The following is a 10,355-nucleotide window of genomic DNA, read 5'->3' as shown; positions in this document are numbered from 1 at the left end:
TAGGGAAAAGTTCTGTGTTTTGAGACAGTCTACTCATGAACTGTGTATGAAATCCATAATAATTGCAATAATTTATATGCTTATTTGCAAAGCATAAACTTTATTTTTAAAAATCAAGGAAGAAAAAGTCTTCTGACAGACGATGTCCAATCTAAATAGTTTAAGTATGTACTAGTACCTCCATCATTAAATTATAGTTTCAGGTTTGAGCAAAGGAGAAAAAACCTGCAGTCTACTTCATAATTTTCAAATACTAATAGAAGATATACGGTAAATATTAATAATAAATCAATCTAGCACATGCACACATGTGGAAGAGAGTTGTTGCCATTAATTTTTAATGAAAGTATACAGTGCTAACAAAAATATTTTTAACTTTAGAACAGGGAGGAAGGGACGTTAAACAGTGTCTTACAAGATATAGTCACATTTTTTATATAGTTATAAATAAAGAAAAACTGGGAAAACTTCCCCTGTAAAAACAAAAACTTCTCGCATTTCAGTCCATTGTAGGAGAGATCATTTTCAGAGATGACCTGGGATCTGGGTTTTTCGGTTGCTATGGGAAAATGCAGATTTTCTCCATTCGTGGAGAAAAATGCAGATTTTTAATTGCAAATAGCAGATTTTTAATTTAAAATAAAAAATGCAGTTTTTAAACAGAAAACCAGGATCCCTGGAAATGACCTTCCAATTGTTTCCACTTCCTTTCAGAACTTGTATTTTCAGTTCTGACTTTTCTCAAGTATTTTTACTTCTTAAATTCCATGTTATTTGTCTTGTTACTGTGCACTTACCTAAGCTGGGCAGGAAAAATAAATCTAACCTGTCTGTCTTTTGAGGCCAAGGCCTTTTGCAGTTGGAGGAAAATAGCTCACTTGTACTTTTTTTTTTGGTAAGGCTTGCTTCTTGAGGGGAAATAAAACTAAGGGTGCCTATACACATGGCAGTTTTCACCATGTCAAGCATTCTAAAGCTGTCACTTAATACATGTGGGCAACTTTAGAATGTTTTTAAAATGGCAGAAGTCACCATAAGTAAAACTCACTGTATGTGTTTTAAATGTAAAGTGAACTGGAGTAGTGCATCTCAGCCTACCTAGTTTGCCTTTATTGCACACGTATTTAACTTGGTCTTTTCCAACTTCTTTACTGTCTGAGCCTCCAAGGTTTGGAATAGACTGCCGCCGGAGGTGGTTCAAGCACCTACTTTGAATGCCTTCAAGACACATTTCAAGACACAGATGTTTATCTTGCTGGGATCCTATGATCCCTGCTGACTTCCTGCCCTTGGGGCAGGGGGCTGGTCTCGATGATCCTTCAGGGTCCCTTCCAGCCCGAATGTCTATCAAATCTATGAAAATGGTAATTACTAATTGCTGCATTGTACAGCATCCGGCACTCCCAGCCTCCTACTCTACAGAACTGCAGCAAGACATGAAACTCGCACCAAACCGTGGAATGTCTATTAAGTTTTAAGGTGCTGTACCTAACATACACGCTTTAAATAAAGTGCAAAACTTACAGGCCTTTGGAAATGCCTGCCCTTCATGTGTATAGGCACCCTTAAAGTCTTCATGAACTTGACTTAATCCTTGCTTCTTTTACAGTCTAATAAATTTGGTTTTGAATGTCTGCCTCACTCCTCATTTGTGTCATTCAGTGTTCATGGACGAATTCTGTATAATAGCAGTTGTGCAAGGAATGAAAGATTCCATAAAGTGCCTCATTTTCTGCAGTTGCCCATGTGTCACCATTTAACTTCATCACTTGTTTTTTTTAAGTTCTCTGTTTCCATCCTCTTAATGTATTTTATTACCTTCCTAAAGCTGTCTGAGGGAGCCCAAAGTGGTTTGATCAGAGCTTCAAGGCATGCTGTGATGTTGTATCATGAAGAATCGCAGCAACCTCATGTGGGCTGCTCTGAAGAGGGCAGGAGTAGACTCATGGTGCAGCCACACACCCCCTTTCCAGGTGAGGGGAATATGTAGTGAGCTGTCTGAGCTAACTGGTTTGTCAGTGCTGCTGTTGGGAGCTGCTGCATTGGCACAGGAATGAACACTGTCGCCACTCAGCCCCGTTTTCCCCTGCCACTGAAAACAGTGGTGGGCAAGGGAGCAAAGAGCTAAGCAGAAGCAGCATTCACCTCTTGGGCTCTGCCAGCAGCCGTGCTGACAAGCCAGTGAGCTCACTGCATGTGCGCCACACAGCCAAAGGAGATTCTGGCCATACCTTCTATACCTCCCCTGGATATGCCCAAGGAAGAGGACATATCTTGTTTCTCCAAGGGCATCCTATTCCTTCTCACTCTTCTTGCTAGTCATAAGAAGTTTAGATACCCTGTGGCTTGTTCAGTAAATGCACTGTTTATTGAAGCTGTTCAGAGAGTCTTCTGGTTATGTTTGTTGCATAACAGACCACTTGGGAAAGGTCTGTGGGCACCCTTTTTATGTAAAGGGAACCACACTTAGAAACAGTTGGGTTCTTTGTTTACTTGGGTTGAGTTTAACTAGTCTGTGTGGAATCAAAATTACCTTTTCTTCTCTCTCGTACAAGTTACCCAGATTCTTGTGCACCAGTTCAGATGCAGAAGTTGTTCTTTCTCCTAGGGAGAAAAAAAAAAAGAGGCAGGCAGATTATGATCACCAATATGACTGACATACAGTACAAAGAAGGATACTAAATTAGATAGCCCCTCCTTTTATCCAAGCAGTTCCCTCTTTGTTCTCTTTGACATGCATGTCCTGTCCTGGGCCCTACCTGCTCTGGGGTTCACTTTCAAAAACTGGCCGGCAACACTGATCAAGCTATACCACACTAGGAATATCCCCATAGTTTCTCTCATAACCTAATTAATTTAAATAAATAATAGCAATAAAAAAATCTTTAATTTAAAAGGATTGTTATGGTATCTTTCCCTCCATTCCAAATATTCAGACCTATCATCCCAAGCCCTTTCCTTATGCTTTTTCTATTGCCAGTAATGTGGCATAACAACAACAACAAAAACAATAACAATAACAATTTACCTGTAGTCACCTCATTTCAGAGTTGTTTTCCAACTTAAGTCTGACTACATCCTTGTGAAACATTTGCCATTATAAAGAAGGGTAAGCTGAGACACAGTAAGATACAGTTATTACTACATGGTAACAGACTAAATAGCAGGTAGCATTAGAAACCAGTAGTTCTGACTCCCAGTTTTTGCTCTAGCTTTTAGAAAACTCTCCTTTCCCAAATTCATAAACTATGTCTGCATGAGAACCTTTCAGGTTTGTCTTGCCTAATGAACTGGGCTTGTAGACAAGTGAATTTTCTTTCAATTCTGGGGGTGGTTTCTGCCTATAAGTAGATGGGATACTCAAGGAAGCATCTGGGATAGATTTACTGGTTACATTAACCTGCAGGTTATATGCTGAGTAAAAACCAGTGTGAATATCAAGCTGGCATCGCCACGGCTATAGAATGGCACTCTTAGGGCACGTCCAGACAAACTTATATAGACTTGTGAGCATCTTGTAGATTATCTGAAGGCATTGACCCCACAGAGGTGTAGAGACATTTCCCACTCTTCTACTTGAACATGAAGTATAAATTAGTGTGCAGCTCTTCGCTGGGGTCCTTATGATTCCTTCTCTTCCCAAGATACCTATATTATACCTGCCATCATCTACACCCACACATGGCCTTTTCCCCTCTCTTGTCCTTGGGCACTTCCATGAGAAAAGTATATAATTCTCATCATGCCTGGTCTTAAGAAATAAACAAGAAAGAAGGAGTGCTTCCATATTCATCAGGTTCTTTCTCGCCACAGAGAAAGGGAAATAAGAAAAGTTAGCACGTTGTCCATCTGTACCCAGTACCACAGCTATAGTGCATAGAAAGAGAATCTGGTCCAGGCAAAATAAACCCATTAGGAAATGTTCTTCAAAATATTGGTACTGACAGTCTTCTAGATTTATCTGGTAATAGCAGTGAGGCTCAGAAGCTCTTTAATTCTTAAGGAGCTTGTCTGAATGGAACTCCTAGCAGAAGTCACTATAAGGGATGGCATAAAAGCACTGACTGTAGGAAAGGTAACAACTCAAATATTACATTAATATTATGTTAAGTTCATGTAGAAAACAACTATGATGTCATCTTGCATCTCCAAAGACCTCTCTGCTAATAACCTAGTGTGTAGTACTTTCCTAACTTTCATATTTCACCTGTTGTCTGTGCAGCTGCCACCAGCCTTATAATGGCTTTTTTTTAAATTCATCATTGTAAGTGTGGTCCCTGTTGAACCTTACCTTTGGGCAGCTTGAGTGAAGCTATTATAACCACACTTCTTCCCTAGTTTGACAGGTTCTTGAGTATTCTAGTTGGATTATGGTGATTTATTTAGAATTGCATAAGGTGCTAGACTCATAACTCTGGAAACTGAAATCAGCTAATCAACATCAAGATAGATGTGGCAGAGGCAAGCTTCAGGTGCTAGCTTCTGGGGATGAGAGGGGAGTTCAGCTTCCCTGTTTCCTCTCATTTTAGATGTATTCTCTTGTCTTCAGATGGCATTTGTGTTACGGTGTTCAGCACCCCTGAAGTATTGAACCCCAGTGATAATATTTTCTCCTACTAAGTGACACCTGCAGAATCTGTCACCAGTGGCACCAGTTTCTAGGTATTACGTGGAGGATGCAACTGTGAGTTCTCGATCCAACTAGGACAAATCAGGTCCTGAGATTCCTGCTACTTTCTGAGAAAACGTCTATACTCTAAAAAAAATTGTGCAAGATTCTTACTCCTCGGTCTTAAATTCAAAATGTGAAACTAACTGATTAAACATCCTAAGCTTTTAAACTTTCCTTTGTCTTGGAGGGAGATGTAGTTAAGTAAAGTGTAATCTGGGACCCCTTCTGGTCATCACATGCCATTCCTGCCTTGTAGAAGTTTCAGGCAGTTTCTCATTTGCATTGGGCAAAGGAGCCCATAGAAACACAGTCACTTGTGTGTTGTTGGTTTCATTGGACTTGCTCTTCACCAGGATCCAATAATGCCTCATTTGGTATCCTTTTTCATGTTACAACCCCAACTTTCAGTCAGGCCCAGTATAGGCAACCCCCACTTAACGCTGTTTCACTTAGCACTAATTTGCTATAGTGCTCATTTTAAATTGATATCCGATTTCACTTAGTGCTCAGTGAGTTTCATTATAATCTTCGCAGTCGCCATCTTGGGTCATTAAAAACAATTGCAGTTGCTATCTTGGGTTGTCAAATACTTTCGGTTTCACTTAATGCTCGTTTTGCTTAACCCTCAGTTTTTCAGGAACCAATTAAGAGTACTAAGTGGGGGTTGCCTGTATGGTGGTTGCAGTTTTAAGTGTTGTGTGTTTTAGCATGCTTCTTGCGGTGTGTATGGGTGGTTTCATTTGTTTGTTTTATTTTGTGTTGTTTTCGCCAATGTTTCTGCTTTTGCTTTGGTGCCTGTTTTCCCAGTGCTTAGCACTTAGGCACTCAGGTGACCACCACTTTTTTCAGTGCTTTTAGGTTTGTGCTGGCAGAGTGTCACAGCTGAATGCCAAGTTTGCTAAGGCTACTGAGTGACAGTGTTTTCCCTTACATAAGTCCAACAAAAGAGCTATATTACCAAAATGAATGGCATCATTAAGATTGAAGACTTCACCAGTCATTGATCCTTGACATACTCAGAACTCTTCACCTAAAGTTAGTGGTAGTGAGTTCTGGTCAGCAGCTGTCTCCATAAAAATGGCCCTCCATGTCATCACTGAATGGTGAGACTGCTGGACTCACAATAATTAGTTGTTTTGAATCTGGAGATCTCAAATTTAAAATATACTGGCTGTGGATCCACCTAACCTAGAATAGAGACCTTATATAACGGAATTGGATGCCCAGGGAAAAATGGGGTTCAGGAACTGCTTTTGCTCATATATATCCTGAAAATAATGGGAGACTTTCAGGGATCCAGTGTCTCAGTCCAATCCTTGTTTAAAAGGGACAGTCAGTCAGAACCTGGCAGAAAATGGATAACCAAGCAGGGAAACAGTTTGCATGAGGTTTGTGGGAGGCCCTGAAGGTATGAGAATGGGTTCTCCCCCACAATATAGTCCCTGGTCCCTTGTTTTCCTTCCGAGGAAGAAAACCAAAACAAGACTGTCAGTTTGTGACTGACGTTCATGAATGGTCTTTGCAAAAAAAATGTTAGATCCGTCTCAAGTGAGGACACCATAGGTGAATCTGTTTACCATTCACCTGAACAAGAAAGTTGCCAATTATTTTGGGGGCTCCAAGAAAAGATACCTTCTTCAAATATTGTAAAAGATGGCTCCTGTAATTTTTTCATTGGCTGCATTGATAGCAAAGTACTGCACCATGATAGAGGCATTTTCAGTCATTTTAGTAATCCCATACTAATCCAGGAAGTTTTAGTTTGAGATCAAAGATAGTTCCATCAAACTAAAATTGAGGCCTCAGGTCATCACGTGCAGACCCAGGGAATCATATTCTGTTCCATCATGGTAGCTTTCTCCCTGATACCTTTACCCATGACGTGATACAGATTCATAGGTATAGTGTCTCTTAGCAGGTGGTCTGTATTCCCTTGGGTTCTTGGAAGCCATCTACCAGAAAGACCTAAAATATTTTCAAGTTGAAAAATTGTGTGATTCAGTCAAGCTCTAGTTGGACCTCTTTATTTGAGCAATTTTTTTAATTCCATCAAAGTATATTTGGCAGATACACTGGTCTGTCATAACCTAAGGTAGACCACCATCTACATCCCCTGATAAGTATATTCACATAGGGCTTGACACTTTTATGCCTTTTGCCATTATAAACCTTCCTGTGGCATGTGATATTTAGTGGTCTTTACAAATTCCCCTTTGAACTCACTTCCTGTGAACTTAAGCTTTTTTAACATGAAAAGATATATTTGCCTGGTCACCAAGGTATCATTTCATTGTGAATAAATTTCAGGCTCTGGTGTTTAATTCTCCCTTTACAAGACTTTACAAGGATGGGATTATCTCTGAACTCATCTGAATTTCTTCTCCAGTTGGTATTGAAGTTCTGCTTTAATTAGCACATATTTGTCAAGATTTTTTCTACATTCAGATGCCCATTTTAGTGAGGCTATAAAACCATACCCTTGATGATAAAAGAACTGTAGCAGTCCTACAGAAATGTAGAGTCCTACATGTTGCAAACTAAAGTCAGTAAACAGTCTGCTCAGTTTTGCTTATTTTAATACCAGTTCATCTGGCAAGGATTTTACTAAGAGGACTTTGTCTAAGTGGATATCCAGTTATATTTCGCATTGTTAAACATGACTGGTTTGAAGATGGAAAACCCTTTCAGTGATCACTCGATTCAAAATCAGGCTGCCACCATAATCTTCTTCATAGATGTTTCTGTTATAGATGTCTACAAATCAGCTGCATGATCTTTTCTGCACATACTTATTTACAAAGTAGTTTTGCTTGAATTTGCTCTCCAGTGGGAATCTCATTTTGGATTCTGGATGCTTCCAAACTTGTTTCAAAAGTAGCAAAAAACAAGCTCCTATCCTTAGAAAGATTTGCTGTTCAATCATGAAATATTTTATTTTCCATTAGCTAACTTTTTCCCCCTTTGGCACAGGTTATGGGTCCATTCTGTTGTGCTTACGCTGAGCTTGCCAGGAATCTTAGTAATACATATGCATTCAGATATATAAATATATGACACAGATGGCAGGCATGTTAAGCACAGGGGAGATTATTTACCTTGTAGTTCTGCTTTTTTAAAGATACCATCTTGCAGGATTTTCACTTGCCCACCCACATCCTTATAGTTTTGGAGGATCTCTTCTGAGGTATTTTTATCTTACATTGATAGTCATAAATTGTTTTTTTTTTCCCTGAGAACTTCATCTTGCACTCCATTGAAGGAACTGACTTAGATGTTCAGAGGTAGCATTTATGCTCATCAGAGAGCATGACTAGTGCTTTCCCTGCTAACACTGCCCTCTGGTGGTATTGCACGAAAGATTCAAGGTGCAGGTAAGAATCCTGCAAGGTGATGTCTTCAGAGAAGCAGCATTACATAAATCGTTTTTACTTCCGCTGTGCTTAAATACCCCTTGTCCTTCCTGTCCTCTGCCTCCATACTTACACACTTCTGATTGCATCACCATGAGGTCCTTATTCTGGTATGGATGGCCCATGAAGCCATACACATGCTGTTCTGGGGATTTGCCAGTAGGTGGTATCTTACTGAGTGTTGTCACTGGACTCTGGGTAAGTTAAGAGTTTCAGTAGCCTGAGAAACCTAAGGTTCAAAAAGTAGTTTATGATGCCAATTGTAATAATCAGCTCTGCTTCTTGGTGACTGTGTTGCCTCTTTAAACCCAGCTTCCTGGCTGGACTTCTAGCTTTTCCACTGAGTGCACACTTCCACTCACTAAAGCTGCCAGGCTGTGGCTCAGCTACTGGAACCAAGCAAATTACATATCCAACAACATGATGTTTCTAAGCCATGCTGGGTTACTTTTAAATTCCCTCCCTCCATCCTTTCTCCCATGAGAGCAGTTACAGAGCCCAGAGCACTCCCCTTCTTCTCCTTTCCGTGCTTCCCCAGCTCATGTCATTCTGAGAGTCAGGATCAAGTTGCTTTTGCACTGTGATTCTTGGCATAAGCCCCTCTCAAAATCATATTACTGTTCTGTGAGTATAGCAAGGGCTTGAGACAGCCACTAGGAACAAAATACAAAAGAACCCATTAACATTCTGCATGCAAAAGCCAAATAATTTACTATATACTACTCTAGTTTTATTCACAGAAGCCTGAAGCATTAACTTCTTCAGAATACATTTGCATTTAATCTGTTTTCAAGTTTTAGGGTGTTTGGTTTCATACCTCTTCTTGCAGTAACACTGTAGCAGTCAAATATGCATCGCAAGCACTGCATTGCATTTTTCATTTTACTGTCCCTGTGTAGAAACATACTGTTCCATCTGCTTAGAATTTAAATTGCAGAAATATAGTCCTCCCTACTGCATAGTGTTTTCACTAAGCCAAGCACAGAGTGTTGTTGTCCTAGTAGTCCTAACATGTCTGCTGGTTAAAAATACTTCAATTTTTAGAACTGCTAGGATGATCAGTGCCATAGGATACTTAAAAATAAGGCAGAAGGTGGGGTAGGGTGGCATCAGAGACTGACTGGTTCAGAGAGACATGAGGTTTCATTGGAAACCTACTTCATCAGATGCTATGAATGGACTGCTTGAATTTCCTGAAAAAATTAGGTGCCATTTGGTAGGAGAGATCATCCATTTAAACCCAGCTGAGTTTGATGTTCTCTTCATATCACACACGTGCACTCCATGATTCCTTTACAAAGTATAATATTAAGTTAGAGAGAACATACCAGTTACTTAAGGGTAGTACACCTTACAAAAATGTTGTGTATAGTTATAGTTTTAAAAAAATAGTATTGGAAACTCAGGAAATTTAATTAGATACCAAAGTTTTGAAAGTATGGAATTAAGTAGTAAATAAATAAATCAACTTCAGAAACACTTGAGAGAACCTCTCCCACCCATAACAAACAGATTGTCCCTATCAGTGGGCGTGTCTACACATGCAATTAATGCACATGAATAAATTCTGGAACCTATTGCTCTGGACTTTATTGCTCCCAGATGTGCTGTTTGAACATGTGTCCAGGACCAAAACACATTCAGCTGGATCAGAGCATCCCTGGCTGGTAGGGGCTCTAGAGAGTCAGCCTGCCAACTAGGGGTTACTTCCCTCCGGCTCTGCCCCCCCCCCCCCCCCATCCAACCTGTCCTGGCCCCCCCCCCCCCCCCATTCAACATGTCATGGAGGGGCTGACTGGGGCATGAGGGTGCTTCAGCAAGGGGCTAGCTAGCAGGCAGCCCTCGTACTGAAGCACCCTTGTGCCCCAGCCAGCTGGGGCAGCATCTACTTGTGCACTGCTGCAGAGTAAAGAACTCTGCAGCAGGATAGTTGACCTACTGCCGAGTTCATTAATTTACTCTGGCCGAACAGGAGCACATGTAAACATCTGTAGATGTGCCCAGTGACCACAAAAGTGAGAATTTCTTACACTTCATCATATTGGACTCTGGCCTTTTTTATGACCATACTTAGTTCATAGATAAGGGCATACTTTACTAGTTCCTGATTAGACACTGAAAGCTGTAATTCCTGAGTCTTCATTAAGATTCCTTGGGCCACTAACTCCACAAGTGTCATTAAACACAGAGCAACTTCCTGTATCTATGCATACAAACCTGCTAAGCTTAGGTTGTTAAATAACAGCACATACTTGAAAGGCACAGTTTAGAAA

At 40.3% G+C, this 10,355-nt stretch overlaps 1 protein-coding gene across 1 annotated transcript in view; it reads left to right on the top strand.

The window, feature by feature from the left end:
• The window catches only part of ERC1 (ELKS/RAB6-interacting/CAST family member 1), a 479,524-nt gene that overhangs the window by 461,182 nt on the left and 7,987 nt on the right, over positions 1-10,355 (top strand). The gene's annotated exons all lie outside the window — the stretch shown is intronic.

This window comes from Alligator sinensis, unplaced genomic scaffold (assembly GCF_000455745.1).
Source record: "Alligator sinensis unplaced genomic scaffold, ASM45574v1 scaffold87_1, whole genome shotgun sequence".
In the NCBI taxonomy this organism is placed as follows: domain Eukaryota; kingdom Metazoa; phylum Chordata; order Crocodylia; family Alligatoridae; genus Alligator; species Alligator sinensis.
Note: the sequence above shows the minus strand (reverse complement) of the source record. Positions and strands in the feature narration are given on the sequence as shown.